Source organism: Varanus komodoensis, unplaced genomic scaffold (genome assembly GCF_004798865.1).
Source record: "Varanus komodoensis strain SLA01 unplaced genomic scaffold, ASM479886v1 scaffold205, whole genome shotgun sequence".
Taxonomy (NCBI): Eukaryota; Metazoa; Chordata; class Lepidosauria; order Squamata; family Varanidae; genus Varanus; species Varanus komodoensis.
In genome coordinates this window covers 107,163-129,873 of record NW_025335579.1, presented here as the reverse complement: position 1 = coordinate 129,873, position 22,711 = coordinate 107,163, and the positions used below count along the sequence as shown (strand labels likewise).

General features: G+C 47.9%; 1 pseudogene; it reads right to left on the bottom strand.

Moving 5' to 3' along the window:
• Nucleotides 1–2,499: 2,499 nt before the first annotated feature.
• LOC123023283 overlaps nt 2,500–22,711 on the bottom strand; it is a 78,843-nt pseudogene continuing 58,631 nt past the window's right edge.

The following is a 22,711-nucleotide window of genomic DNA, read 5'->3' as shown; positions in this document are numbered from 1 at the left end:
GAGTAAGTACTTGGAGGAGGGCTTTCTCTGCGGTGGCGCCCAACCTATGGAATTCACTCCCCAAAGAGGTCCGCCTGGCTCCGTCGTTACTGGTTTTTCGGCGCCAGGTAAAGACCTTTTTATTTAAACATCATTTCAATTGTTAAAACATATGATCTGGCCAGGGCAACTTCTTCTTCCTTCTCTTTCTCCTCCTATATTTTTATTTTATACTGATAATTCTAATTTTATATTTGTAAATCAATGTATTTTTTGTATTTTTGTATTCAATGGTAATTTATTATGTACTATTGTATTTCAATGTATTTTATTGTGTTGTAAGCCGCCCCGAGGTTTCGGCAAGGGGTGGCATAGAAATGTTATAATAATAATAATAACAACAACAACAACAACAACAACAACAACAACCCCAGGAGAGCGTCAAGCTTGTCCGGCTTATTACCATGCTCCTAGCATTGGTGTACCTGCACCTCAACTCCTTCCCACTGCATCCTTTCTTTGGAGTCCCCAGCCTCCTCCTTCCTCCTATCTTCCCTGATACCAGCCCCCTCTTCGTAGGAGTCCTGTTTGTCCCAGCAGTACCTCTAACACCCTGGTCCCAGAGCCCCAATCCTCTCCCCACACTTGTCCTGTATGGACAAGTTTCTGGGGGGATGAACCCCCCCCCACTCAGTTTAAAATCTTCCGGACAAAGATTGCTAGGGCATTTCCATTGAAGCTTTTCCCCATCCTGGTGAGGTGCAACTTGTCCCTTGCCAGAAGTTCTTTGGCAAGAAGCCAGGTGCTGTGGTCAAGGAACCTGAAATGTTCCTTCTGGCTCCACACCCTAAGCTGGTTGTTCACTTCAGCGACCCTCCATTCCCTGCCTGGTCCAAATCCTGGATTGGTAAAGATACATGAGAAAGCCACTTGGGCCTTTAGGTCACTGAGTTTCTTCCCCAAAGCCTCAAAGTCCCTTGCAATCCCAACCACCCCCTGCCTGCCTATGTCAAATAAATCTACTTCTGCTTCATTGACTATGCTAAAGCCTTTGATTGTGTGAATCAAAACAAATTGTGGCAAGTTCTTAATGAGATGGGAGTACCGGACCATCTTATTGTCTCTTGAGAAACCTGTATGTAGGTCAAGAAGCAGCAATGAGAACTGGACACAGAACCACTGATTGGTTCAAAATTGAGAAAGGAGTTTGGCAAGGCTGTATACTGTCACTCTGCCTACTTAACTTATTTGCACAGCACATAATGAGAAAGGTGGGGCTAGATGAATCACCAGTTGGAATTAAGATTGCCAGGAGAAATAGCAACAACCTCACATATGCAGATGATACCACTCTCATGGCAGAAAGTGAAGAGGAACTAAAGAGCCTCTTGATGTGGGTGAAGGAGGAGAGTGCAAAAGTTGGTTTGAAACTCAACATTAAGAAGTCTAAGGTTTCAGAACTCCAAGCCCTGAAATTGCAGCAGCTCTGGGGAAAGCGGAAGCTGGCCAGGAGTGACTCTCAGCACTCTCATCAGGGGAGTCTGTGGGGTCCGGTGGGTAAGGGAGGGAATGGGGTCTCTCCCAGCTCTACATCAGGAACTTGGGACTCCACAGGAGGAGTCCCAACTGAGCCAAATAGTCTGGCTCTTGAGCCCAAATTGAAGGAAGACGGACAAGCGTGTTCTTGGTGCCTGGCAGGATGAGTCCCACCCCATCTCACCCCACCCACCCAAGCAAAAGCAGGCAGAAAATCAGAAAAAGCCAGCTGGTCTTTTGGTTTTCCTCCTTGTGCCAACCCACAGCTTCCCAGTCCTTGTGTCTTTGCATCTCTCATGGAATCAAAAAGCTGAGCTCCAGTAGGAAGTATTGAAGTATCTTGTTTTCCACTTGTGTCCTAGAGGACTAGCTGCAGGGAAAGAGGTGGAGAAGGAGACAGGGATATTGCAGAGGGAAATAAGAAAATGAAAGGAAAAATCCATGCTTGGAAACTGCATGAAGGAAAATGGGTGGGGGCTGCTGACATGTTTGAGGGCTGTTGCACCCAGGCCCACAATCCCCTTGCAGCTCCTCAGGGCCACCCCAGGCTGATGGCCCTCCAGGATGGCCTGTGAATGCAGCCAGAGGAGGAGGAGCTGCCCACTCAGAACCCGCCCTGGGATCTTCTGCTGCCCCCAAAGCCACCCCATTTCCACAGACGGACCCCAAAGAGAGGCTGAGGAAGAGTCTTTCTGCAGGTTTCAACTTGTGCATTGCAGGCTCAATTTGGAGGGTGTGACAGAAGCAAAGCTAGACCAAGAAGGCTGGAGTAGGCCATTCCCTGCAGGGGAAATCTGGCTGCACTCATCCTCCCTGTGTCTGAGCACTGCAAAAAAGCCCCTGTCACTGGCCATTTTGTTTGCAGCTCAGACCTCCTTCCCACCATCGCTTCTGACTGTAGCCCCCCGCCCCCAAGCCTGACATCTCTGCAAACATGCAGAAAGTGCCCCAAGACACCAGACCCCGCCCCCCAGATGTGCATACCACACTCTGGACAAGGATCACTGGAAAGGTAGGGCAGAAATGGGGAGAAGTGACTGGGGAGGAGGCGGGGAGAGGCCATACCTGCAGGTTGCTGGATGGGAGATGCTGAGGGGGGAGAGAGAGAGAGAGAGAGAGAGGGAGAGTTTAATGCATGGAGGGAGGGGCTGATTCCTGAGCACCAAAGCAACACCCTCCCCTCCGGCTCCTGGATCAGCTCCTCAGAGCAGAAGCTGCCGAAGTCCTTCATTGGCTCAGCCCAAATCCCCCATTTTTTGAAGTACAAACTGCCTTCCCAGTGAAGCTGCTGGACTGGAGTGGCCACTTCTTGGAGTGGAGGGGGGATTTCTAGCCAAGCCTCACATGTAGGCCTCCTGGTCTTCGGGGAGACCAGAGTGAAGCTGGGGACCCCCATCCTGTGTCCATCGATGCCCCTAGGAACTTGTGTAGTATCCCAGCATGGCCTGCTTTAGTTTGGGGAGGGCCCTACTTTTGGAGTTAGGAGCTCCCTTCCATAAAAATAGCTGCAATTCACAATGGAATTTGATATGATTTCAGTATAGGATTTTTCTCTTTGAATATGAAAAACTTGTTTAATGTAATTAAAAGGAAAATAAATATCATTTTGCATATAGATAGAATCCCAGAAGCCTCTCTGAGGGGCTGGAAATGCACCTCTTTCTCTGAGCCTGCCCCCAAGTTCCTCAGGGGTCCTCCAGTGCCCCCTTACCTTTCTTGCTGCTCAGGTAGAGGGAGAGCCCCACAGCCAGATAGACCACACCCAGCAGGGCCCCCATGACGCCCATCCACACTTTGCTCCTGACCGACTCGGAAGTTCGTGGCCATTTTTCCTGCCTCGCCACCTTTCCTACATATTCTAGAAATAGAATTATTATTTCTTATTTTTACAGAAATTTATATCCCATCCTTCCAACAAGTGCTCAGGACTGCTTACACAATATATAATTGCAATTATGCCATAATAAAACCACAATTATTAAAACAATATAAAACAGCACATCATAAACTAAAAGAGAAGGAAAACGAAGAAAATAGAAAATGTCACTGTGAGGGAGGAACAAAATATCTTAAAACATCTAAAACCCTTGATTATTAAAATGATGGTTAAATAAACAGGAATGAAAGGCATCATTCCTCTTTCCACTGAATTAGCCGAAATACCGTGTGAGGACAGGAATTTCTTAGCTGGCCCCCTGCCTCCTGTGTGTCCCTTTTGGAGCACCCCAAATTCAGGCGCTGTGGGAGGGAGATCCTCAAAGGCACAGCACACGTGCCTCCTGCAGGACTGTGGGATCCACACTTGCTTTGGGGGGCCAATTTGGGGTTCAGAAAGGGGCAGTGGCCTCGCTCAGCCGGGACCCCACTCATGGTGCCACCTGCAGGAATACCAGCTGAATCACTCCAACAAACTCACCTTTCCTGCCCACCATGCGCCCGGTTGCAGCCACACCATAGTTGTGCCGGCAGAAGGTGTCCACTTCACTCCGCTTGTCCGTGAGTACCTCCTTGCGGCTGTTCCAGTACTGGGCATCGGGCTCCCCCAGCACCGTGAGGGCCCCATACCAGCCCTGGGTGCTGTCGAAGCACGCGATCTCCGTCCGGTTGTAGATGTACCTGTAGAGGAAGCTCACCTGCTCCCGCCCCATCGCATTGGAGAAGCAGCACTCGAGCTCCACCTGGGCCAGAAACCACCGCGGGGTTGTGGGTGCAAGAGAGACCCCACCAGGCTCTCTTAATGAACACCCTCAGAGGGCCAATCGCTCTGCAGGACTGCACCTGTGCCCGCCTCCCTGGACCTGCAGCCAATTGCAGCCAACAGTTTAACCACACGCCTTCTGCAGAAGGACTTCTTTTATCTGTTCTGAACCTCCCGCACACAGGGTTCATGGGAGGAACCCTGGTTCAAAGGTTACAGTTTCATGTCCCCCCCTCCCCTTTCTCCACCCATCACTCTGCCCCAGGGGTCCTCCTCCTCTTCCCCATCCCTCTCCGCTCTTCTTCTTCCCTCCTCGCATGCCTTCCTTTCAAGTCTCACACCTCCCCATCCTCTCCCCTAGTCCAGCCCAAGGTCACCATCTCCCCAACCAAGGATGACCCCCCTCTACCGCAGCCAGTTTCTACCCCAGGAGATCGAGGTCCGCTGGCTGAAGAATGGGTGATGGGCAACGGAGGGGGTCTTCTAAAGAAAGGAGCTCCACAATGGGGACTGGACGTACCAGACCCAGGTGATGCTGAAGGACACCCCCCAGCGCAGAGATATCTACCCCTGCCAGGTGGAGCACGCCAGCCTGGAGATGCCCATCACTGTGCTGTGGGGTACAGCCCTCCTGCCCCCTTCCCTCTGTGGGGGAACTTCTGGGCACTGGGTGGGCCTGTGGGTGGATTTGAGGAATGGAAATGAGGGCCCGAAGGTGGGTAGAGGCCTTTTTTGTGCATGGATCAGGACCAGTCAGGTCTGGTTGGGCAGTGTGTCTTCCAAGCGTCCTGCTGGACTAGGTTCCCCCTTAATGAATCAGCCCCTCACCCTGTTTCTTTATGATAAATTTGGGATGATCCAAGATAGGAAATCTTGGGAGCTGAAAATTTTGTATATTCATGCCATGGTTGAGCTAATTCACTAAAGAAAGGATTGTGCATTTTGATTTTATTTCTTGAAATTTTTTGTTAAAAGAGAGGGAGAGATGACAAATTTAGCATCCTCTGACCTCCTCCATTGGAGTCCAATCGGGGCATGATATATTTTTATGTCTTTGAGCTTCACAGTATTTTATAAAATTTGGAACTCCCAAGCCACCTTTTGAAGCCAGTCTGTATTTTACACAGTTAATACCTCATAATCTTTTATTATTCCCAACTATGAACTTTTCCGTATTTTGGGCAAACTTTTATTTTGTTAAAATCAGGATATAATGAAATATTTTGGACAGTAAGAAGTATGATAATATATAAACCTTTATTACTACAAACCTGCCAAACAAAGATGACTTGAATCTTAAGTTTCTTAACTAATTGATTATCCAAATTCTTAATTTTAAGCTGGAATAACAAAGACCTGGATTAGATTTTTCTTTTTGTTCTTCTAGGCAGATGTTTATACACAATAATTTAGATATTTCATAATTGTTTTTTCATACATATAGATCTTAAATTTTTCGTTGGATGGTTTTCAGAAAAAAAGCCTGCCACAATCATACAAATTAATTATATGTTGCTTATTGTTTATCCTTCTACTAGCAACATTAGCCTTTTCTCTGAGCCTAGCTACCAGTGGTTCTGTGGTAAAGGGATATATCAATGGAGGGAAAGGGTTGCCAGAAGAATAATTCCAGATTATCTGGAACACCAATTGGAGAGGGTTCCACATGCTAAATAACAACCGTACAACGAATTCCATGAGAATCAGGTGCCGCCTTGAGTCTTCGTAGTGAGATACTCTTTTGAATTCAGATCTGGCCGCAGCAGGATAATGTAGCACTTGGGCAGGAAAATGCAGCCCAGCAGCCCAGCACCAGAGGCCAAGATGGAGAAGACCTGCACAACCACCATGTACTTGCCCCTGGTGCTCAGGTAGGTGGGCACGAAGGACACCCAGACGCTGCAGAAGACCAGCATGCTGAAGGTGATCAGCTTGGCCTCATTGAAGGCCCCGGGCAGCTTCCTGGCCAGGAAGGCCACCGTGAAGCAGACAGCAGCCAGGAAAGCAAGGTAGCCGAGGGCAGCGTAGAACATGCTCACAGAGCCTTCATTGCACTGCAGGACGATCTGCCCAGCCTGGGAGTGCATGTCTGCATCTGGGAAGGGGGGAGAGGTGGCCAGCCAGGTGCTGCAGAGGAGAACCTGGACACCGGAACAGGAGATGACAATGGAGCTGGCCAAGCTCTTCCCCAGCCATTTCCTCACTCGGTTCCCTGGCTTAGTGGCCAAGAAGGCCAGCACCACAGTGATGGTTTTTGCCAAGAGAGAAGAGATGGCCACTGAAAAGATGATGCTGAAGGCTGTTTGCTGGAGGAGGCAGGTTGCTTTCTGGGGCTTGCCGATGAAGAGGAAGGAGGACAAGAAGGAGAGCAGGAGGGAGACGAGGAGGCTATAGGAAAGGTCCCGGTTGTTGGCCTTGACAATTGGCGTTTCTAGGAATTTGATGAAAATCCCTAACACGAATCCTGTGGTCAAGGACAGGAATAGGGCAATGGAAGCCAGAGTGATCCCCAGACATTCTTCATAGGACAGGAAGGTGATGGCCTTGGGAATACAGCGATCCCGGTCCGTGTTGGGATGCTGGTCTTCAGGACACTTGGTGCAATGGGCTGCATCTGGAAAGGAGAAGAGCAGCAGCTGTTTTATTCATCCATCGCCCTCTGTATTTCATCATAAATAATTTTGGGGAGTGGGAGTTTGCACAGAAGAGGCAGCACTGGTGGGAGAGGCAGCAATGAGGGTGGGGGCTTGCAGCAAGGTGGTGAGTAAGGAGGAGATATTATTTGTTGGAGGGCTTCCTTGTCACTTACAGAACCCACTGCTTCTCACCTGTACACACCTGGGCTCAGGAGGTATATGCTGGCAGCTCTCCAACGTGCTGAGGAGGCCCAGGCAGGGAAAGGGCTGGATAGACCCAGGGAGAGATTTTGCTCCAGACAACGGAGGAATGGCAGAAAAGTGGAATGAATGTGGATTCAGAGTTGTTTCTAGAAGATGCTGGGTAAACAAGAGCAATCTCAGCCAGAAATCCGGGGCTGGTTTGGTGCCGCAGGACTGTCCTCAAACCCACAGTGATATGTTCCATGGTGGGGCGAGACCAGGACCAGGCCCCCAAATCCAAGCCTGCTCTAAAAGGGCTTGTTTTTCCCTATGATGGTCCCAGAGGGCCCTCCTGGCTCACGAAGTAATTTGGCCCAGTATTTCTGACTGCCTTCCTTTTCTAGAGTTATGGATATAAAGACATTGCCTGGAAAAAGCAGTACAGAAATAGTTTTGCTATAGAAAGAGGAATAGCAAAGCAAGTTTTCAATGGAATACAACCTAATATTCTTTTCATCCATTGAGTGTACGGAAATTAGTAAAATATTAAATTTAGACATTGAAGCCGACTCTGGAATTGCCTTATTGTCACCATTTCATTAAAGAAATTTGAAATAGGATGTTAAAGAATTAAAAACAAATTTCTTAACCACTGTGAGATTAATCAGAATTGGAAGGAAATTTGTGATTTTCAATGCAGTGATTGGTACAAGAAAATGTGGAATATAGCTATTAATGACCAGTTAACTTGTAGCATTAAGCTGAAAAATAGGTTAACAAATAAGAATTACTTTGAAGATATTTGGGGTTTGCTGATAGAATATGTAGTAATAAAAGGGAAGAGTATTAAACCCTTGTATGATTCAGTGTAATTTTGGATTGGGAAGAGGTCCTCCTGAGAGAGGGGAAAGGAAAAAGAAAGAAAGAAAATTTGTATGCAGATACAGTAACTAATTCTCAGATAATTGAAGGTCCAGGTGTGGAAGTCCACCTTTGTGTGCAGTACGATACAGTCTAACTCTTATTGATGGATTGAATTCTATCTATTTGGATTGTAAGTCTTTCTGTTATTTTCATTTTATTGTTTATTTGAAAAGTATTTATTTAATAAAAGCTTTTCCATCCCATTTTACTGTATTTTGTATTTTATTTGATGTTGTAAGCCACCCCGAGGCCTCGGCAAGGGGCGGCATAGAAATGTTTTAATAAAATAAATAAATGAATAAATAAATTCCCTACAGAATTTCTCAGGATGGCCTACAATAAATGATGTTTTTGATGTATTTTGTATTGTTAAGTAGTTTTTTTTTTTTTAATGGAGCTATCTTAACAAATTCTTTTAATAAATAAATAACAGCAAGCAGTGAGTCTAAATTAAATCATTCTCCTTTGAAAATCACAAACTCAGCCAAGGGAAAATTCAAACATAAATCACAAACTCAGCCAAGGGAAAACTCAAACTGGATTGTGGCTGTAAAGAAGAGAATCTGAGACAACTGGCTTCCAGCGCAATCCTAAGGACCCTCAGCTCCCTTTCGAAGGCCACAGGGCCTTGGGTCCAGGCTCTGAAGTCAGGCAGAAGCCTGTCTCTGTGCCCATCCACGTCTGTGAAGCTTGCCCCCAGCTGCATCTCCATGGCCAACGAGTAAGCCCCCCGGTGGGGAGGAGAGCATCCTGGGGCAGCCAGGCCAGCAGCAGGGTAGCCAAAATGCATTGTTCGTGGGAAGTCCAGCTTCCTTCCCCTCCTGCCTGAAGGAATGGGATCTCCCCAGCTCCTGGGCATCCTGGAGGAAACCTTCCCCCCACGCTTCTCCAGACACCTGCCTGCCCTCCTCTGATGGCCCCTTCCCCTCCCTTTCCTTTGGCCACCTGCCCTGCACTGAGCTGGGAGATCCAGCCCCTTCCTGCTTTTTTCCAGTCGCTTCACAGATTGTGAGCACAATTAAAGATATCGATTCTTCTCCGGCTGTTCACAGCTTCACTTTCTAAGTCAGCGGCTGACTTCGTGTGGGTCTTGTTGGCCTCCTTATTCTTGTGTGTGTCGAAGCGGTGCCTGGATGGGTGGTGATGATCTCTGAGCTGCCCCTCCTCAGCACAGTCTGCTCTCCAGTGTTCTCCCTTTCTTACTGAGAAACTTACTGAAAACCCCCATGCCAGGCAAACAAAGCTCAATTTTTAAATAGCTCCGAAAATGTTTTGCAGACACTTTCTGGGTGGCTCGCTGCCATCCTGAGCATTTTTCTTTACAGTTGCTCACCTTCCCGGGCAGAGAAGGTCCCTTCCGGGCAGGGGGTGCAGGTGTAGCAGCAAAGAGGCTGACCCTCCCGAACCACCTTGGCGGATCCCGGGCAACAGCTCTCCACGCACCTGGAGTCAGGCAGCGGCTGGGCAGAAAAACAAGGAACACGAAAGGAAAAGTGTGAGTGTCACACATCCATGAAATGCATTCATGAGTCTCAGAAAGTTCTGGAGGGTGCCCACTTGCACCCTATTGCTGGAGTGCACTCATCCTCTTCTGCCCCCTCTAAAAACAGATGGACAGGCCGAATACACCGATGAAGCCTGCAACAAGATCTGAAGGGCTGCATGAGCCACTGTCTGGAGAACTGGGCTACCCTCTTGCTGCTGTGGAATTTGTCCACGACAAGGCAGCCCGTCCGTCCATGCATGGCAAGCCGTTCTCTGCTTGCCGTGGTTGCTATAGAGTTACTTTCCTGGCCCGCGTTCTCATACAACACTCCATCAGTAATGCTTCTTTGGAGCAGTCCCCTCCTTTCCAGACAGGTGTCTGAAACTTCCTGGATCAGACTAAAGAGGAATACAACACACAGGTAGACCAAAAATGGTGACCTGAGAATCCACTGCAGGTCCAGGTTACCCACCCATCTGCAAACACAGAGTACGGGTAGTTGGGCCCATTCATCTGGATAATCAGCCCAGCCGCTCTCTGCCCAAGTATGGCGGACACCCTCCATTAATTCCCCTGCTCACTGCTCTTCTTTGCTTTTTCCGGGATCTCCCAGCGAGACATCAGCCACCTCCACTGTCAACCAAGCTGATGGGGGAGAAAAAATGTGCTGCTCAGAGCATCTTGCATCCCATTTCTGAGAGGGCAACCCAAGTACCTAATCAGCTGGGGAACTTTGGATCACTACCCCTTGACTTGTGTGACAATTCCACTGCCAAGGGGACCCTCCAAAGGCTGGACATTGCAAGCATCCTGCCAGGTGGCAGAAGCCCTGGGGCGAAGGGGGTCCCTGGGATTATCCTGCCTCACAGAAGATTCGGAACCTGATTCCACCCATCTAAGTTTTTCACCCACCTTCATGAATCACTCCTTGTTGTTGCGAAGGGGCTTGCGTAGCTCAATGAAGCTATGAGCTATGCCGCGCAGGGCCACCCAAGAGGGACAGGTCACAGCACAGAGCTCTGACAAAGCGTGATCCACTGAAGAAGGAAATGGCAACCCACTCCAGTATCTTTGCCATGAAAACCCTGTGCACAGATGAGCCCCTCAGGTCAGAAGGCGTCCAATTTGATATTGGGAATAGCAGAGGGCTTGTACTAGTACAGCCAGAAAGAATGAAGTGACTGGGTAAAAGCCAAAAGAAAACTCAGTTGCAGATGTATCTGGTGGTGAAAGGAGAGCCTGATGCTGAAAAGATCTATACAAAAGAGTAGGAAAAGCTGTACTGGGATACAATCTCCAAAATGACAGAATGATGTCAGTTTGAATCCAAGGCAAACCATTCAAATTCACATTAGTCCAAGTCTATGCCCCAACCACTCCTGCTGAAGAGGCTGAAGTTGACCAGTTCTATGAAGGCTACAACAACTTCTAGAATGAACACCAAAAAATGATGTCCTTATCATTATGGGGAATTGGAATGCTAAAGTAGGAAGCCAAAAGGTAACTGGAATAACAGGCAAGTTTGGCCTTGGAATACAAAATGAAGCAGGGCACAGGCTGGTAGAATTCTGTCAAGATAATACGATGGTCAAAGCAAACACTTTTTTCCAACAACACAGGAGACGACTCGATACATGGATATCACCAGATGGTCAACACAGAAATCAGATTGACTATGTGCTCTGCAGCCAAAGATGGAGAAGCTCTGTACAGTCAGTAAAAACTAGACCAGGCTCAGATCATGAGCTTCTTTTTGCAAAATTTAGACTTAAATTGAAGAAAGTAGGGAAAAGCACTAGGCCACTCAGGTATGACCAAAATCATATCCCTGATTAATATACAGTAGAGGTGACAAATAGATTTAAGGAACTTGATCTGATAGACAGAGTGCCTGAAGAACTATGGACGGAGGTTCATAACATTGTAAAAGAGGTAGTAACTAAAACAATCCCAAAGAAAAAGAAATGCAAGAAGGAAAAATGGCTGGCTGAGGAAGCTTACAAATAGCTGAGGAAAGAAGGGAAATGAAAGGCAAGAGAGAAAGAGAAAGATGCACCCAATTGAATGCAGAATTCCAAAGAATAGCTAGAAGAGATGAGAATGCCTTCTTCAATGAACAGTACAAAGAAATATAAGAAAACAATAGATTAGGGAGGACCAGAGATCTCTTCAAGAAAATTGGCGACATGAAGGGAACGTTTCATGCAATGATGGGCATGATAAAGGACCAAAATGGCAGAAACCTAACAGAGGCAGAGGAGATTAAGAAGAGGTGGCAAGATTACACAGAAAAACTATACAAGAAAGTGCTTAACGTCCCTAATAACCACAATGGGGTGGTCACTGACCTCAAACAAGACATCCTGGAATGTGAAGTCAAAAGAGCCTTTGGAAGTCTGAGCAACAACAAAGCTACAGGAGGGGACAGTATTCCAGCTGCGCTATTCAAAATCTTAAAGGACGATGCAGTAAAAGTGCTACATGCAATATGCCAGCAAATTTAGAAAACTCAACAGTGACCAGAGGATTGGAAAAGGTCAGTTTACATTCCCATCCCAAAGAAGGGCAATGCCAAAGAATGTTCAAACTACCGCACCATTGCACTCATTTCACAGGCTAGCAAAGTGATGCTCAAAATCCTACAAGCTAAGCTCCAGCAGTATGTGGACCAAGAACTACCAGAAGTACAGGCACGATTTCAAAGAAACAGAGGAACTATAGATCAAATTTATTTATTTATTTATTTATTTATTTATTTATTTATTTCTGATTTATATCCTACCTTTTTCCTACCAAGGGCTCAAGGCAGCTTACATCATTCTCCCCCTCCATTTTATCCCCACAACATCAACCCGGTGAGGTAGGTTGGGCTGAGAGTCTGTGACTGGCCCAAAGTCACCCAGTTGGCTCCATGGCAGAGCGGAGACTCAAACCCAGATCATCTGAGTCCCAGTCCCAGCTCTTAACCACTACACCACACTGGCTTTCATATTGCTAGCCTACGTTGGATCATGGAGAAAGCTAGGGAGTTCCAGAAAAACATCTGCTTCTGCTTCATTGACTTTGCTAAAGCCTTTGATCGTGTGGATCACAACAAAGTGTGGCAAGTTCTTAAAGAGATGGGAGTACCAGACCATCTTATTTGTCTCTTGAGAAACCTATAAGTGGGTCAAGAAGCAACAGTGAGAACTGGACACATGTGAGAACTTGGACGACAAGGCGATCGAACTGGTCAGTTCTAGAGAAGATCAACCCTGACTGCTCTCTAGAAGGCCAGATACTGAAGATGGACCTCAAATACTGTGGCCACCTAATGAGAAGGACGGACTCCCTGGAGAAGAGTCTAATGCTGGGGACAATAGCTGGCAAAAGAAGAAGGGGACGGCAAAGGATGTGGCGGCTGGATGGAGTCTCTGAAGCAGTCGGTGTTAGCGTGAGTGGACTCCGTAGGATGGTGGAGGACAGGAACGCCTGAAGGAATGTTGCCCAAGGGGCCGTGATGGGTTGGACACGAGTTCGCGACTAACAACAACAGCAACAACAAAGTCCTTCACCCCAGTCTGAAAAGGACAGACAGGCGGATCCACTGTGTTCTAGCAGAGGCTCACTCTTCCTTTTGCCACCCCTTGGAATGGCCAGAAAACCACAGCTCCAAGGTTGCTCTTCCAACCATGGATATGAAGTGGGACAGAGCTTGCCAGCTGGCCAGCCATAAGTCCAAAGAGGGAGGCCCAGATTCAGAGTCTCTGCTCTAAGCTCGGAGCAGCTTCCCAAGCATGGAAGTGGGGCTCTGCATTTTCTTATGGCTGGCTAGATTCCAAGCTGCCTGTTTCCAAGTAGGCAATTTTACTACCTGGGGCTTCTTAAGTGAGTTGCCCAGTTGGTGTCTTCCACTGATTTCATCCTTTTCTGCCTTTTTAAATCTCGGTATGTTTTATCCACTTATTTTCCCGCATCCTTGGAATTCGTCTACCCAAACGGGCCGGGACACAATCAAAGGCAGCTTACAATATTCCTGGGAACCAAATGAGCCTTCCAAGAAACAAATGCAGATGCCAAGAACAGGGGATGGCCCACACCTTGTTGAGCCTTTGGGGCCAAACCAGGGCGTCCCGGTTGATGGTGACCTGCTGGCCTGGGTGTCCCCGTCTTTTGATGCTTCCAAAAGTCTCTCTAATGACAGAGTGATTGGGCAGCACCACCCAGTTCACAATATCCAGGTCCGCAGCCAGATCTCCGTCCTCATCCAGCGAGACAGCACCCAAGAAGGAAGCGTTGTCCAACAGGGCATTTCTCAGGAAAGACCCGAGCTGAGGGAGCAGAGGAAGTTCCAATGTTTAGTAAAAAGGAAAGCCTCCCTTTGACCTCACAACTGACTCTCTGCTGCCACAGGGCTGCTTCCAACCTCAAGGGATGCAGCAGGCTCTCTTGGCACTGGCAAGCTTCGTGGCCCTGTTCCTGAATCACTGCCCTGTTTCGGTTTGGATAGCCTGAGAAACTAAAGCTTAATCCTGTTTTCTATTCTGTTACACGTAACCATTAGACACACACTTCTGCTCATGTCTGAGAGGCAAGCGGAGCTGGTCTGAACCTCCATCAAAGAAAAAGCAGCCACTTTGGGGGTACCTATCAGGCACCACGAAAAGGCACACAATCACACAACATGCAACCTTGCACATGTCTAGCCAGAAACAGATTCCATTATATTCTATGTGAGTTATTCCCAAGCAAAGCACTGCAGACCCACACAGGGACTAAGTCCCACTGAACTTCAGAGCATGTCTGAATAGATGCATGTTGGGTCCAGAGAGGAATGTGGGGCCATGTTGCAGATATCAGATTTTTAGTTAGTGCTTCGGAGACATTTGAATTCTACACCTTAATTTCAAAAAATGCTTCCAGGACATCAGCTCTGATTTGCAACTTTTAAATATGATGCAAGAACAACTGCTCTGGATGATGCAGAACAGTGAATGAAGAACAGATGCTCAAGAGTGGAAGGTGCATGGCCGATGTACAAGCCAGCTTGGTATTCCAGAATCACATGTCCCCCACCCCCAGGCAAAGCAGGGGCCAGATGGATTCAAGAAAGACCCCTGGAATCCCCCTGTATGGACATAAGCAGTCTCCCCCAAGAAAAGGGGACAGAGGGAGGTGCCCCATGGAGCCAGCCTGTACCAGAGTTAGCAGCCAGGTGACCCCAGGAAGGACCAGAAAGGGCCGGCAAGATGCCGGACTCCACTGGGGCCTTGGGGAAGAACCAGCGCAGAGGAGCTGAGCCAGTGCTGGGGGCCCTGCCACATTGCCTGGGTCCTCCACCACCATGTCAGGAGGCCAAATGTTATGGGGACAGCACAGGGATCAGCTCAGGGATCAGCTGTATCTGCTCCATCCACACACTGCGTGATGACACACTGCTACACTTCAGCTCTTCTCAGAGTCTAATATGCTGGGACTGGGCCATACACCTTCAGCAGGTTCACTGCGATGGAGAGGAATTACCTTCCAGGGTTGCAGTCTCCAGATGCCCAGCCCATCTTCACCCTCCGCCATCCTCCTCCTGGATCTGGACCGAGAAGCAGCATCCAGCGCCTGGGCCACGGTGCGAACAGAGTTGTAAATGACATGGCTGTCCCGAGACAGGATCCTCTCCTTGTCCTCTTCGGAAAGGACCTCCATGCTTGCATTCTGCGTGAATCTTGCCCAGCCTTTCTTCGACAAGGGGTGCTTGGAATAGCAAGATGGAAATGATTGCAGCAGAAAGCAGAAGGTGTCCGAGGAAAAGTGTGGCAAATCTTCGTACTGGGACCTTTTGTCTGTCTGGACCAAGAAGGAAAAGATGCCGTGCATGTGCTCTGAGGGCAGGTAGTTAATTTTCAGCTCCATGGTGATGTCCCACAGAGCGGATGTGATCCAGACTTTCCCCGGAATGGGTTCTACGTCATACTCGACATACAGTTGGAGGGTGAACAGTGCATCCGAGAAGGCTCGGGCATCTGCGCAGTAAAGATACACATTGACCCACGTCCACTTCTGGTACGAAACCAGGTGGAACTCCATTTGGTTCGTGTTCAGTCCCGTGATGCTCTGTGTGAAGACAACACAGATCTCATTCGCCGTCAGCTCCGGGATCACAGTCCTCGTGAACCTCTCACCGTTGTCGGTGTCTGGAGCAAAGAGACCGACCCATGTCCACTGGAAATGCAGGAGCAGTTGGACAATGCCCCCGTATGGGGTCTGGTCTCTGGGGACCATCCGGTGGAAAAAGGGGAACTGGGTTTCATCATTCCAAACAGGAGAAACCAAGGTATAGCTGACCTGGCAAGGAGAGGGACAGGTGAGGTGTTTTGTTCAGTTTCAGATCAAAGCTCAAATAATTTTTACCCCAAATTAGGCGAACCTGCCTAGGAAACAGTAAAATTCAGTGTGATTTTGGGAAAATGACAGGAAGAATTGCAGATCTGAAGAAACTTGCCCAATTTGGGTGGTTGTCTGCCAGCGGCAAACTCTGCTTTGGGAACTCCAGTCTGGTCTGTGTGGAATGAGTAGGGCAGCACTGTTCATGAATGGGGTGTCCCTCCTCTATCCCAACAGCCAGCGTCTCTCTTCCCATTCTCAATAATTTGGGGTGAAAAGTGATTTGAGCCTTGACCACATTTGATGGCAATGAAATACAAGGTCGAAATATTGGGGTGGAAAAATATGGTGAGACCGACTTGCAAGGGAATGGTTCGGAACTGCAGGGCTGGTGCCAGGGAAGCACGTGGTGACTGAGCCATGCCACTGTGGCAGTTGGCCAGAGTGGTGCCACAGGGGACCACCTTGTCCCTGCTGTCACTGACCTCCGATGTGGAGACTTGCAGGGTTCACCAGGCAATCTGACGCGAGGCATAGCCAGTCTGCTGGCAGCACCCAGTTCTCCCTCTCCCTCTCTACCCATCACTCACTAGAGAAGTGACGCAGTGGAATGACAGCCAGCCTCCCACTAGCTTACCCACTTGATCCTCACCTGTGGGACTTTATAGATGCCCAAGAGGGTTGACATCTGGCTGGAGATGTCCGAGGCAGATTCCTCAAGAACTGCCAAGGGGTGACTCTGCCTCCCACAGCTGTAGTTGGGCACGTTCGCCTGCCCGGGAGAGAGCAGGTCCAGCAGGGCGTCTGAGGTCATCCTCGCATCAAAGTAGGTGTCGTGGATGCTGTAGCCCAGGGTGATGTTTGGTAAGAGCATGGGGTTCCGGTTGATCTCCTCAGTGGCGAAGAGGAAGGACAGGATCTTCCAGGACTTTCTGGAAAAACCCTTGGGGAGATAACCAACAGAAATGAAAAAGTGAGATCAGGCTTCTTTGAAGTGTGTGGTGGTATGGAAGGCTGCAGTCCAGGGCTTTCTAAGTCACTTCAAGGCATAGCAAGGAGTGCAGACTAAAATGTTTTCCTGAGCCATCATTTGTTTGGACCTGTTACTGGATAGTGCCTTGGTCTGGGGAAGAAAGGACATTACAAAGAAAGCTCTAGCTATGTGAGGTCCATGCCTGTAAAAGGGGTAAAACCACCGAGAACCAGCTGGAGAACTCCCATAGAACTAGGAGTACACAGAAGATGGTTCAATACGGATCAGTATGTAGAGGTGGGATTAAAAGGGTGTCACGGCGAATCAGACAGCACCGCCTCGCAAAGTCCCCCTTCCTCTTGTTGAAATGGGTCAAGCTTTTAGAAAACTTCCCATGATAGCCTTTGTAGTGAGTCTTGGGATACTACTCTCGATTTCCCCCATTCCCTCCTTCCTTCATCTCCCTGCATTCCAAACCCATGTTTCAGAAGAGATGAACAAAGCAAAACCAAAAAGGATAATGAGTTAACTTTCTTTTCAGATGGGTAACCACCTGTGCTCTGCATGGATGCTGCCGAACCTGCAGGTTTTGGGGTGGACAGCTCCATGGACAGAAACACACATGGAATTTCACATCTCTTGGTTCTTGCAGGTCAGAAACTACTTCCAGGGTGCAGAATTTTAATTAATTTCAAACTCTGCTTCAGGAGGGGCTGCCAAGGTCAACTTGAGCTGCTGCAGCCTCTCTCAGCCGCTGGGATGCCTGGTGCCTTTCAGCTTGCTTAGCATGCATACGCCCAGCACACCTCCGTGTCAGTTGCGCCGGCCTCTGGACACACCTTTCAGCCCTGCTGTTTTGTGGGGAGAAACAGTTGAGGGAGCAGGAATGCAAGGAGGGGCAACGTCCCCTGTAGCCCCACCCTCATGCACATGCATGCTGCCACTCTGCACAGGCTCAAGTCCCACGCCTTCCCATTCATGACAGTCCAGACTAGAGTGAGCAGTCCTCATGTGCCCAACAGCGGTTGCACACTGGGAGGGGGCTAGCTGTTGAGACCCCCACCCCAAGTGCCCCTCCCAGGCCATTTCCAAGAAGCCACCCCCCACCCCGCACCCAGCTCGGTCACAGCTTACTTTCCCTTGCAAGGGGGTTCGGCATGGGGGCGCATTGAAGAGGTCTGCCTTTGCAAAAACTGGCAGGGTGATGGGGATCACCCCTCCAAGGAGGGGATCACCCAGCCCGTGGAAGCTCCACGGATCCATTGTCAAAGTCTTCAATATCGTGGAGCAGTTGGCCCGCCGTGGTCTGCCGCTCACCCATGGAAGCTGCAGCAGCAGCAGCAGCAGCGAGCACAGTCTGGTTCTGGGGCCGGCCCACCGGCCCCATGCCCCCTGCATGAGCCAGACAGGCGTTCCCAAAGAGGACAGGCACTGAGTGGTCAAGGTTTCACCTCCGCCACTGCTCTGCACCCTCCGTGGCACGACAGCGCTCCCACTGCCGCGTTCCTGCCTCTGTATGTGGGACGGCTCACGCCACAGCTCTTGCTATTTCTTTGGCTTGTCGGCTCTGCTTCCATGCCTCTCCGTCACCAAAGCTCTGCGCCATGATAATGATAACCATCTTATTCCTACTTTCTGTAGGGCCCAGTGGCTAGATCCCTCGGGGTATTACTCCTGCGTGTGTATTACCCCTGAGTAATTACTCCTGGGTATTACTCCTGTGTGTGAGGCTCGCATCCCAGGCAATCTTCTGGAGAAACCCCTCATGGTCCAGGGGAAGGGGGAGGAGAAATCACCATGATTTGGCTAATTATGGGGAGAAAGGGCATTGCCTCTGCCCCGCGCTGCTCTCTCCATGCAGCCTCAGGCGTGGCTGGAAAACACACCTGTCCAGAAATCCTCTTTAAGTGCCTCGCTTGGGCATGAAGCCTATGGGGGGGGGGGCAGCTTTGAGCTTGGTGCATCTTTCCTGAAAAGGCCTACATCCTTTGGTGCCAATTGGGAAATACTGTGGGGGAAACAATGCCAACTGCGCACTTCCAAAATTGCTGCCGGGAGGGGCAGGGGCGTCCAGACCCAGGGCAGTCCTCTGTCTCTTCCTCCATAACCCACCCCTGTCCCAGGCAGCTACCCCGCACTCCAAGACCATGGCATAACCAGGTGTCCTCCCTGCTCCCAACCTCTTCCACGTCCTTTCTCTCCTGTCCCACCCCCCCACCCCTGGCTGAGCATTACTTCAAACTCCCTCTCTCCAGCTGGACAGAGCAGCCACCCTCCAGGGGGCCCTGTTGGCAGGCAGCCCCAGCCCCAGATCTCTGTGAGTGCGGGGGACAGTGGAGGTGCCTCAGGGTGAATCGATGCTCACCAGTCACCCACACCCTTGCTGAGACACCCAACATGCAGCACCTGAGCTCAGGGGGGCTCCCTGCATCCTCCCTCCAAGCCTCCACATGGTAGAATTCTGTCAAGAGAATACGATGGTCAAAGCACTTTTTTCCAATCCAAGAGATGACTCTACACATGGTGACTCTACACATGTGGTCAACACAGAAATCAGATTGACTATGTGCTCTGCAGTCAAAGATGGAGAAGCTCTGTACAATCAGTAAAAACTAGACCAGGAGCCGACTGTGGCTCAGATCATGAGCTTCTGGTTGCAAAATTTACACTGAAAAAAGTAGGGAAAAGCACTAGGCCACTCAGGTATGACCTACATCATATTTCTGATGAATATACAGTAGAGGTGACAAATAGATTTAAGGAATTAGATCTGATAGACAGTGCCTGAAGAACTGCGGATGGAAGTTTGCAATAATGTACAAGAGGAAGCAACTTAAACCATCCCAAAGAAAAAGAAATGGAAGAAAGCAAAATGGCTGGCTGAGGAAACTTTACAAATAGCTGAGGAAAGAAGGGAAGCAAAAGGCAAGGGTGAAAGGGAAAGATACATCAAGAATGCAGAATTTCAGAGAATAGTTAGAAGAGATAAGAATGCCTCCTTAAATCAACAGTGCAAAAAAATAGAAGAAAACAATAGAATAGGGAGGACCAGAGATCTCTTCAAGAAAATTGGCGACATGAAGGGAACGTTTCATGCAAAGATGGGCATGTTAAAGGACCAAATGGCAGGGACCTAACAGAGGCAGAGGAGATTAAGAAGAGGTAGCAAGATTACAGACGAGCTATACAAGAAAGAGGTTAACATCCCTGATAACCACGATGGGGTGGTCACTGACCTCAAGCCAGACATGCTGGAATGTGAAGTCAAATGGGTCTTAGGAAGTCTGAGCAACAACAAAACTAGTGGAGGTGACAGTATTCCAGCTGAGCTATTCAAAATCTTAAAAGATGATGCAGTAAAAGTGCTACATGCAATATGCCAGCAAATTTGGAAAACTCAACAGTGGCAACAGGATTGGAAAAGGTCAGTTTACATTCCCATCCCAAAGAACGGCAATGCCAAAGAATGTTCAAACTACTGCACCATTGCACTAATTTCACATGCTAGCAAAGTGATGCTCAAAATCCTACAAGCTAAGCTCCAGCAGGATGTGGACCAAGAACTACCAGAAGTACAGGCAGGATTTCAAAGAGGCAGAGGAACTAGAGATGAAATTGCCAACACACGCTGGATCATGGAGAAAGCTAGGGAGTTCCAGAAAAACACCTACTTCTGCTTCATTGACTTTGCCAAAGCCTTTGATTGTGTGGATCTCAACAAATTGTGGCAAGTGCTTAAAGAGATGGGAGTACCAGACCATCTTATTTATCTTTTGAGAAACCTATATGTGGGTCAAGAAGCATCAGTGAAAACTGAACATGGAACCACTGATTGGTTCAAAATTGAGAAAGGAGTTCAACAAGGCTGTATATTGTCACCCTGCCTATTTAAGTTATATGCAGAGCACATCAGAAGAAAGGCAGGGCTAGATGAATCACCAGTTGGAATTATGATTGCAGGGAGAAATATTACAAAATATTTAATTCTCTACGTTATGGCTTCTGACATATATCCTTACTGATCAATGTGCGTATAAAACCTAAAATAATGATCATTATTAATAATACGCTGCTACAATAGAAATAGAAATATAAACTACATCATATAAATATACATATTTAGAAATATAAAATACATCATAAAATTGAAAGGAAAAAATACAAAACAAAATACACAATACAAAAAATGACCCTATATACAAAAAACAAAACACAACTCGTGCATCCTTCCTCCGGGACCATGGCTATATAATATTTATACCTTCACTTCTTTCCTTTTCTTTGCATCTAGCTTTCACTTTCCACCCTTTCAGGAATACCCCCTTCCATCCATAACTGCATTCATTGAATCAACCGAAGGTTTAATACCCTTCTCTTGCATTAGTACGGATTGAATAAACAAAATCCATGGATCATTAAACTCATTCTTTATCAGTCCTGTTTTCCATCCTAATCCTATTTCGTCTTTGCATTAACAGCTATATTCCAAATGTCTTTATACCATTCTACCTGTTTCTCTTTTGTATTCTTTGCTATTATCATTTTTGCAGATGCAACCAAATTTATTACCAAATTTATTATAAATTTTTGATACTCTTTTCCAATTTCTTTTTGTAAAAGATTAATAATGCTTTTTAGGATCTGCTTCAACTTTAAAGTTCAATTTCTTCTTAATCTTCTTAAAAGTCTTTCTTTAATTTTTTTTGATATTTTCACAAATCCAATTAACGTACTTTTTCATATTCTCTTCTACCATATATTTTAATATAAAAGTACCCAACCTTTGAGCTAAAATACATGAATTTTCTGTACCATCATTTATTCAAGTGAATCTCATGACAGTTGACAACAATCTTGCGAGCTAAATGTTCGATACATGGAAGGGGGTGCCCCATCAATTCCTGATTTCAGAATAGCGAATCTTCTCACTAATTTCCCAGTTGCAGGTGCTTCATCTCCCCTTAATTATACATTTTTAAATGATGAAGAAATACTTCAGTCTCACATGTCCGACAGAAATGAGCTGTAAAATGCTCATATCCTGGCCCCTTCCTTTTAAAAAATTGAACTAGGGTTTGAATTTCAGTTCTTGTGAAATTAAGATGCTGTTTCTGTTCCTCCAGAATTGTAATATTTGATAATGAATTTATCTGCTTCTGAAAAGGTGTTTAGCCTCCTTCTCCCTCCATTGAGGGCAGCCCTCCCCAAAACCTGCCTGTGCGGAGGAATTCAGAGATGCGATCACTGTGTTGCTTACAGGGTGTTTGCAGGTTGACTGCTTCAGGACCTGCTCCAGAATTTCCCACGGATTGATTTGTAGTCATCGGGCCCTTCGTGTCCTCCATGATTCCTCCTCCCTTCATCTTAGTGGGCATGTCCCTTCTTGTTTTCAGATCATCTTGAAGCCCACTGTTCTTCTTGTTTTGTCTTCTACCCTCTTTTTTGTCAGAATTGCTTGTGATTATGCCTTTAGAATTTCCATTTTTATACATTCTCACCCATCTTGGACTCCTCTTGCCTGTAGAGTTGCATGCCATAGTACTTCTCTTATCCCTCTTCTGAGTGCATTAAAATTTTCTTTCTTGCAGTCCAGGGTATGTGTCTGGCAGCCCCACTTCCCCCTTTTTGTTCAGTCTGGAGCTGCATCCAGTACCCCACTTGCCTCCTCACAGAACTCCAGTCTGGGACTGCCCTGACCAAGAGGGAAGGAAACATGAACTCAGCCCTGCAGACCTTACTGATGGGGCTGGGTCTGAGTGATCCGCTGTGGGGCCAGAAGGTCACCCTCCCCAGGTGTGGTGCACAGAATGGCCCCCCTTGTCAATTCCTGTGGCTGAGAGGCCGAGTCTGGCCCTGAACCAGCTCTCACATGAGTCACCCCTCATCTCTTCCCAGAGCCACGGACCTCCGAGTCTGCCAGGAACAAAGTGTGGACGGGG